Source organism: Chamaea fasciata, unplaced genomic scaffold (genome assembly GCF_029207755.1).
Source record: "Chamaea fasciata isolate MVZ Bird 193981 ecotype frontalis unplaced genomic scaffold, bChaFas1.0.hap1 SCAF_1, whole genome shotgun sequence".
Classification (NCBI taxonomy): domain Eukaryota; kingdom Metazoa; phylum Chordata; class Aves; order Passeriformes; family Sylviidae; genus Chamaea; species Chamaea fasciata.
In genome coordinates, this window is record NW_027094086.1 from 3858829 (window position 1) to 3868333 (window position 9505).

Genomic DNA, 9505 nt, shown 5'->3' on the forward strand with positions numbered 1-9505 from the left:
TGAAACACTTAAGAGTGTAAGACTTTAACTTTCTCTCCTCCATTTGTTCCCAGGGTCAGGTTTGGAACATGAAGAGAAGACCTCCAGAACCTCTATCAGAAGCTAAACCTACAAGCTGACATTCTGTTGTCTTTATTCACATGGAACAGCAAAGTTCTGTGTAGGACTTCAGTCTTGGAGGCACACAGAAGGTGAAGGAATTAAATCTTATATGTAGACAACTGCCAAACAGGGCAGTTTCCAGTGCAAAAAATGTGGCAACAAGAATCTTCAGAATCCAATAGAGTTCATGTGGTTTCTGGTAAACCACATTAAGACAGCATCATCATTCTGGATAAAGGATTCTCCAGCTCTACATTTCACTCTACATATATTTTGCTAATTTTTCTCTGTGCAAGTGAAAAAACCCTCTACAAGAACAAAGCAAAAAGGATCTCTTGGCATTCAAAAAACCTTTAGAAACAGTTCATATGTGCTGCAAATTGCACTTTGCACACACCATCCCTCCCACGCAGACAGCAATGAACACTTAATACCCCAGGAGTGCAAGGAGGCAATTCCTCGTAAATGTTAAGTGCTGCCCGTTGCTGCCTTTGAAATGTCATTTCCAACAGTTGTGATTGAACGAGCAAGTTCTGCTGCATCCTTCCCCCACCAGCTCTCCTACATCCTGACACATCTCCCTGAATTCATATCCCTGTGGAAACGTGCTGCATTTCTGACAGGTGTGTGAGGGGGCTGAGTGGACTCCAGCAAAGCAACAAGGAGAGGAGAGAGTTCAGATGCCAGAAAAATGCAGGGCAATTCACCTGATTCTGCTCTGCAAGAGTCAGACTCCCTAAGGTTATTTACGAAAACACATTTGATGAACTAGAATCCCATTTCCCCCCACTTCATGTACAGGCAGTGTAAGCAAGTAGCTCAAGGTTAGACATGTGCACAGCAAAAACATAAAATCTGCCTTTAAAAAGTAAAACTGTATTTAAAATCCTAAATCTTTATTTTTTCATATATATCATTAATAACATATTGACAATAGTGCTTTTCAATAGAAGAAAATTATACTGAAAAAACATTGCTGTAGGCAGACACTTCGGAGAATGCAATGTAAAGGCAGCAAGGAGGAGGTTGATCTTCCTAACAAAGCATGAAACAGTTCAAGATCATCAAATCATCAAACACCAGAAGGGTCAGACCTGCTTGGGCTTCAGCAGGAACCCTTTGCCTGCCTGCACACGTAGCCCAGTGCTCTGAGCACAGTTACAGTTAGAAATGCTGATTTTATGTAAATATAACATAGTCCAGCTGAGTTTCTTCAGAATGTTCCAAGTAATGAAAGTGCATCCTTAATAAATGTGGTAGAATTTTTGTTTATCCTGAGAAGCCCAGATGACTCTACATAAACAGTAAAGCTATTGTAGACTATTATACTAGAAAATTTCTTTGTGGCTTTTTAAAAAACAAAAGGGAAGATTTTGATCAAGTACGGATAATTTCTGGATAACTTGAGACTTAAGAAATTTTTAGTAAATTATGTTTTGGTTTTTTACTGTTATATACTGTCTCTGAGTACTTTCAAACAGCTGTTTCCTTCAACTCAAGAGATTTCTGAACATTAGTAAAGGATGAAACTCACAAATTTAGAAATTGTTAGGGGAACTTCCCTATGTAAGCAAAATCACAGGATCATGGGATGATTTGGGTTGGAAAGGACCTTAAAGATCATCTAATTCCAGCCACTGCCATGGGCAGGGACACCTTCCACAAGGCCAGGCTGCTCCAAGCCCTGTCCAACCTGGCCTTGGATGCTTGGGACATCCAGATCTTCTCTGCGCAGCTTGTTCCAATGTCTCAACAATCCCACAGTTAAGATTTTTGTTCCAGTGTGAAATCTAAACTTGCTATCCTGGGCAGATCAACGGCCCATGAGGTCTGGTGTTTGTCTCACAAATCACACACAGCAGAGAAAGGAATTTCTTATGATTAATTAGGATGTTTATTATAAAACTGTGCCTCCCAGCATTTTTTATTGTATTTAAAAATCCACAGATCTGTATTCGCTACATTCCTTGTCTAAAAGATTATTGGTCTTTTTAATGAGAAAGTAATCATAAAGTTAAATTTTAAAAGTAAGAATGAAACAGCACATTAAAATAGATTTAAAGGAGTTTAATTTGCCAGTTCTTCAAACATTATTAATTGGCATGGTTCCACTACAGTCCACTCAAGGACAGTGATTTTCAGCAGCTGAGTGTCTAAGAAATGTCTGAAAGAGGAAAGGGAGGCCATGGGAGGCTACCTGTGTGTAAATCCTACAGAAACAGTGGAACTAGAGGAACTATTTAGGGTGGGTGAGAAGGGCTACAGCAGGGTGTGATCCCTACAACAAGAGAGGCTGGAATCTGTATTGGATTCAGCTGTCAGTGGACAATTCAGTCTAACTCTCTGACAAATTTAATTTCCAGCCAATATGCATGAAATTCCGTAGCACGGTACCCAACAGGAAAGTTAACTGGAACCACTGTGATAATATTCCAGGGGTTTGTAACCCCCCTAAGCAGTCTGAATGGTACAACAAGGCTGGAGAAAGATACGAGTTTGCTCTTTGACCAGTATTGCTTCTTACTATCTGACTCGAAACTCTTCTTTGAAAAGTGACCCTGGCCAACTCCCTAAGAACTCCTGTGGGAGCACCCTCCACATCCCAAATGATGGTTTAAATAAACGGGCAGACTTCAAAATAACAGCAACTCTCAAATGAAGCTCATGCACAGTGAAGGCAATAAACAATCTTAAACACCAAACCAAACAGTATCAAGAAACCCTGAACTCCTGTTGTGAAATGAACTCTTCTTTTTTTATTTTAATTGCAGATCTCAGCAGGCACTGTGATATAAAACCCTGTGAGATACTTGATAATAAACTCAAACAGCCCCATTTTCATTTCTTTACCCATTAAATAGATGATCACAATTGGAAAGAAGGAGAACAATTTTCAGCATAGAATAGTTCATTATGAATTTGTCCCGTCCTAGGCAGATTCCCTCTGGGGTGGGGGTTAAGTTGCTATCAGACTAGGTGATTGCCATTTCGACCAGTGGTTATGTTTCTCAGAAAGGTAATTCCAGTCAGGAGCAGTGTGAGTTTTCCTTTTAATGCCTCCTGGGTTCCTGCAAGGTTCTGGTCAGAGACCATGCAGTTGTGTTTAGTGAAAACCTCATTAAAGATTAATCCAGCAAAGACTGGCCATAAACATTTAGCACTGTAATTCCATAAAAGTTAATGGTGTCAGTAAACAGGAGGCTGGGACAAGCCAGACTCTACAAGCCATGGTGGGGAGGGAACAAATCCCAGGCTGGAGCAGCAGCTTGCAAAAACACTTGGCAGGACTCACTTTGCATGTGGCATTTGGAAAGTGGGAATTGCTCCCAGTGGGAAAGGCTGAAGTGGATTCTGTCTCTTGATTTGCTTAGGAAGATGATTGTTTATCCCATCTGTTGTTAGGGAATGGTTCCCCACAGAGAGAGGTTCCAGTGCAGGCATGGAACTGGCCCTGGGGAGGAATAGGAGACACAGGCAAGACAGCAGAACAGCTTTGCTATGAATTTGTGGTGTTTGATGCCTTTCACCAGGCAGCCATACCTGAGGAGGGAAAATTAATTCATCAGCTGCATTCAAAGGGCAGTTTGGGAAAGACACTTAACAAACATAATCTGGGAAACTGCCCAAATAATGATGTTTGATGGCAAGGAATTTCTTACTGAACAGAATCCCTTGTTGAATTTCAGTCGAAATTGTTGCAGCCCCACTCATAAATAACATTTTTCTTTCCTTTCTGTTGCCATTGCTGATGATAATTCATTGCATGCTATTTATTATATGCTAGCGTTACATACACAATGGGACAAAAAGTCATATTTTCCCTTAGAAAAGCAGCCTGAAATACAGACAATGTCATTATACATATTTATACCTACAAGCTGAATGCCAGTGCTTTTATTATGCTTTATTAATCCGGAAAGAACTTTATAATCTCTTAATGTAACAGTTATATTCTATTCAACTGTCCTATAAAAACATATCAAAGCTGGGAATGGGTAAATAATTATCTAATCCATTAAGACTCAGAATATAATGAGCAGTGACTGTTGTTTTATTTGGGGCTGCCTGAAAGCAATTCCCAATTCTTTCTCCTCCTACCCCATGACATAAGTACAGAGGTAATAAAGGAAAAAGACCTCAAATTAAGTTACATGTTAAAAGTTAACACAGAAAGCCTAAAATACACTGTGAAAGTTCAAAGGGACAGTAATTATTTTAGTGATACAAAAAAAAAAAATCTACCGCTGCATATCAGAAAAAGCAAAGCAGCATGAATTATGTACTTATGTAAATAAAGCTAATAGGTGATAACATTAATTAATGGCATAAAACTTCTGCTCATCATTCTGCAGATAGCAGGTATTCATTTGTGAGGATTAATTTATATTTTAATTAGAAATTTACATATTTAGCAGCCTTGCTGTCAACAATTAGCAACTCCCGTGCATTTAAGGATTTTTAATTTAGACTAAACATAGTGAATTTCAAAGGGTCATTTTGGAGCAATTTGTCTCATTTCACAGCAATGGGGAGCTACACATTCCCTTCATATCCACCCGTTACCTTCAGATAAAAACTCCTATGAAGTAGTTTGTAATACCTGAAACATTATTTGGTCTCTTCTAATTTACCTCTCATGAAACATTTATGGTAAATATTAATTGCTAGGGAAGGTCTCTGTGGAGGCTGAGGAAGGTAAAATTATTTGTGATTAATAAGTTTGGAGTGACAATAAATCAGCCTTACGGGCGCTTGGGTGAGTTGGGAAGGGACAGGAGTGGTTGGCTCCATGTATAATTAAGTTTTAGGTAAGATTAGTGAATCAGAGGTGAAATAAATTTCAAATAATTCCATAATGTGGTGACAGTTTATACAGCAGGAAGTTTGATCTATATACAAAGAGTGAGAAGAAAAATCTGGGTTGGGTGCCTTGCATGAGTCATCCCAGAAAAACAGATGGAAAGATCTGGGCTCTGCTCTCCCTACCATCAAAGTGAAGGCAGGGGAACTCCACCACAAACACAGCATGAGATGTTCTTAACCCACCACATGTTCACATCCATCAAAATACGGCCCAAAAATCTCCCTTTAGACTTGTTTCATAGCAAGAAGTGGAATAATTTTTCATTTCTGAGAAACCAGGTAAAATTCAGTTAAGAACAGGTATATTCCCACCTGACCTGTGCTCATTCCTCATCCTGCAACAGAAACTTGGGCTGGAGGATAATCCCTTGGAAGCCCAGAGCAGAACACCAGCACCTGAAATCTCACCCAGAGCTCGTGGGGTGAGGAAATGCAGCCCTTGTCTGCAGCCTTCATTTGCCATCATGCAAATAACATTGCAGGCAAGATAAAGGAGGAGGAGGCTGACTGATGGAGCTGCCCAAACATTATTTTATGGCAGGGAATTTCTTCCTGAACAACATCTCTTCTTGAATTTCAGTTGAAATTGTTGCATCCCATCCATAAATAACATTTGTCTTTCCTCTCTTTTGCCACTGCTGCTGGCAATTTATTGCATACTGTATGTTATATGGTAATATTATGTACACAATGGATCAAAAATTCTTATTTTCCCTTAGAAAACCAGCCTGAAGTGCAGATTCAGGAGTTGCAGGATGCTGTATGGTATCCTATGATGACTGGAAAAATAAATTTGGCTAGGGCTAATGTTTCTGATGAAGTATTTTTTTTAATCAAGGCAAATTTTCCATCGGGACACGGTCATTTCTTTGTGTTCCTCCCTCAGACTGCTGCCATGGGAACAATCATGTGCCAGGATCAGGTGACAGTGGTTCAATCCCACCAGCTCCTGCACAGGTACAAGGGCACAATCTTCACCCCAGTCCTTACAGTGTCTCGTATGATCCACAGCAAGATGGGCCTTGAAACTCTCTTTGATTCAGCTTCTCTAAATGTTTAATAAAGCTGCATTCTCATTAAGGTTATTGAAGTATATTTATTTGAAAAATAGCATTTTGAATTCCCTTCATGACTTCCCTGAGGCATAAGGAACATGAGCAGAAGCACCCACGGGTGGGAGGCCATACCCTGCATCAGTTAAAATGCTGGGTATTAATTGTTTCCCCATCCCCAGTTGTGCTCATCTGCTCAGCCCAGCTGTGCCATACAAAGCAGGGCTTCCCTAATTATGGTGTGCAAACCTCACTGATGAAGCTTAGAGAAACCAAGGACAGGGGACAGCTCCAGAGATCACCTACTCCACAGCTGCTGACACCTTTCCCTCTGTCAATATTTCTTCTCCTACATAAACAGCATCTTTACTCCTTAGAGTGGGCTCTGAGAAGCGCCTGTAAGGAAGAGCTCTAGCTGGAAACATCCCTCCTTTGAAAAAGGGAGGTTTTTCCAGCAATTACATATCCAGCACTTTGCTGGCTCACTGCCTTGCCATGAAGGATGGAAGAGTTTTCACCCAGTATTACCTTTCTCAATATTTCACAAACTCCTCTGAGTCCTTGTGATCCCTCCTAGGCCCTTTTCTGCTAATTTAGGGAACACTGGCCATCCTCCTGCACTTCAGTTCATCTGAGAGACCAATATTTCACTGACCAGCCAGAAGGAATTAAAATATAAGCAGTTAACTCTTGGCAGCTGGTGCACAGCCCTAATCCTCTCTCAAGGCACTACTGACACCTGAACCATTTCTCCAGTTATTTGATAACCTATGGCTAAAAATGGGCAGTGATGGATAGAGCAAGTATTGCTTCCACTGGTACTCATTTTCTTTGCTATTCTCTCCAACAGATTTTTCCTGAAGACTAAATGAAATCTTTTTGTCCTAGTCAGAGTGTAGAGACCTGTATTCTCTTTTATAATTGAACCAATCCCTTTATTCCAAACCATCCTCCTCAGCCATGGTTTTCTTTACCAGTGTTCATTTGGCTGTTTGGACGAATATTTGTAGTTTTTCTTCTTTTTGTGTGATATAACAAGAGCTTGAAGACCCAACCAAAGTTAGTAATGGATTATGCTGGATGCCCAGTGTTTGCAACTTTGTATGTACAAGCACATGTATTGAGGGAAAAACCCCTGTGCCTAAGATTTGGATTTGTTCAGGAGAGATAAAAGGCCAGTGAATGCTCAGGAGGAAATAAACATCACTCAAAATCTGTCAAACCTGGAAAACGAGCTCAGGTTTTGGGTAGCATCAAAGTCACACACAGCAATGTGTCCATTCAAGGTCATTAATGGATTTAAGTGTCTGGCAGGGAGTGGCAAAGAACCAAAGCAGAAAAGGTGAAGAAGGGAGAGCCCTGAAATGCAGATGAGTTTCTCTTTTATCAAGTGATTTATTTTCAAAAGAGCCACAGAACAAAAACTTCCATTAATATCCTGTGACTCCCTACCTGTTCTTCACAAAAGCTCTTCTAGCCATGACTCACCTGAAATTGGCAATTATTGATCATGATTCTGTTGTATTTTTGCTTTGTAAGTTGCCAGATGTAGGTCCATACAAATTATGCCTTGCTTTTTTTTTTCCCTACAGTTAGGATACAATCACTTTCCTGCCCTGAAAGATACCACTGCCACCCAAGGTACACTTTTCATTCAAGCAAAATTAAAATCTCCCAGAATCTGCCCCTGTGTCAGTAGCTGTTTACAAAACATGGCAATTTCCAGAAGAAAATAAAGATAAAAATTCCCAGGTAGAAAACAGTGCTATTAAAAAAAAAAAAAAATTTAAAAAAGAGAGAGAGAGACCTGCAAGGGTTTGAGGTTGGGTTTCAATATCTGCCTCTTGCTGGGTGAAATTCTGTGATTGCAAGCATAGAATTGCAAGGAAGGTAAGGAGGATGTGCAAGTCAGTCAGTCTGGGAAGCATCTGCAGGAAAATCGTGCGTTCTGGGATACTTCTGATTATTAGGGACTTTTCACAGGGGCATGTAGTGAAGGGACAAGGAATGGCCTTAAGCTGAAATAGGACAGATTTAGATCACAATAGGAAGAAACTCTTTACTGTGGGTGTACTGAGGCCCTGGCACAGGTTTCGCAGAGAAACTGTGGCTGCCCATCCCTGGAAGTGATCAAGGCCAGTTCTGATGGGGCTTGAAGCAACCTGGGATAGTGGAAGGTGTCCATGCCCATGGCAGGGGGGTTGGAGCTGAATGAGCTTTAAGATCCCATCCAACCAAACCATTCCATGATTCTGTTATTATAGGAGACACTTTCTGATGGTTCTCACTCCCTCAGACTCAGAGTCAGCCTGGGAAAAGTTATTTTTTAGTCATCAAATCATTTAGGATGACAATTACCCTGTAAGCTCAGAAATACCTGGGCCACTACTATCCAAGAGTGGAAGATCACATCTGGAGTGACTCCTGCCTCCCCTAAGGTATTGGAAGAATTCTGATTATTCTGACGGCAGAACCATCTGCATAGATACAGTGTCCAAAAAAAGGTCATAGAATCATCGAATCATCAGACGTTGTTTTGGGTTGGAAGGGACATTAAAGATCACCCAATTCTAATCCCCTGCGATGGCACCAAACTGAGACAAGCTATAGACAACTTCTGATATCACTGGTGAATTCTTGGCAGCAGAAACCCCTACAAGAAAGGTTTGCACGGAGTCCCAACAGCACAGTCAAGCCTGAATTCTCCCACCTTGGAGGAGATTTTTGAGAAACCCAGCATAAGGAAATGTAAGAAATTTGTGATCTGTGCTCAGAATTGCATTGTGTACATAACTTAAACTAGAGTAGATACCATTTCTGTAGGCATGGTAGACAAACATAAAATGAATGTCCTTATTCTATATGACTAGAATGGACTAAATAATAAAAACATAGGTGTGAAAGTAGGAGTTGTACCTGGCAATCCTTGTGGGTCCCTTCTAACTCAGGATATTCTGTTTCTATGAAAGGTTGCTGTTAATTGACTGGGAAATGTGTGTTTGCTGAAGGAAGGAACCTTCAAAGAATTAGCAGTAAGACAGAAATCCACAAACTAAGAAAACAAGAGAGACAGAAAGTAGACTTTGAAGTTCTGTTCTAACTGAAAACATTTAAGAAAATTAAAATAAAAAATGTCAGGTTTTCATTCTTTCCTTCTAATCTCTTTTCTATAATAGAAGAACAAAAATAATTTATTTATAAAATGTTCTTTTCTTCTTCTCAGCTGTTCTACAAAATCAGGTTCTTTATCATAAATGCTGTGTCTGCTTTTCTCTTCTTAATTCAACCAGAACATTACACATTGGGTACCATTTTCTTTTACTAATTTTTTGTGTGTGTGTATTATGTGATTAAAAATATTTTGTTTTTCAGTTTAGGAAAAATACTTTTTGTAGTTTTGTAGGATCTTGAACAGAAAAGAAATGAAGCCATCCTACATATTAGCTGTTCTTGTCAGTATTTCATTCAGAACTATAATCATCTGTGAA